We start from the raw sequence: 269 nt of genomic DNA, 5'->3' as shown, positions 1-269 counted from the left end.
CGTGCGTCTCGTGTTTGCCCCTCTCCCCCGGGCTCCCTCCCTCGTCCCTCCCTCCGCCCCCCTCCCCCCCTGCGATCCACAGGCGGGAGGGAGGCTCCGGGTGGGCGAGGAACTTTGTGAAGCGCCTTGAGGAGGCAGCGCGCGGAGCCGCGGCGCGCACACAACCCGCACACTCTCACACCCACACAGGAGTCTTCCTGGGTGTGCGCCCCGAGCGGGTTACGTGTGTGTGTGTGTGTGTGTGTGTGTGTGTGTGTGTGTGTGTGTGT

This window comes from Ursus maritimus, unplaced genomic scaffold, assembly GCF_017311325.1.
Source record: "Ursus maritimus isolate PB19 unplaced genomic scaffold, ASM1731132v1 scaffold_12, whole genome shotgun sequence".
In the NCBI taxonomy this organism is placed as follows: domain Eukaryota; kingdom Metazoa; phylum Chordata; class Mammalia; order Carnivora; family Ursidae; genus Ursus; species Ursus maritimus.
Note: the sequence above shows the minus strand (reverse complement) of the source record.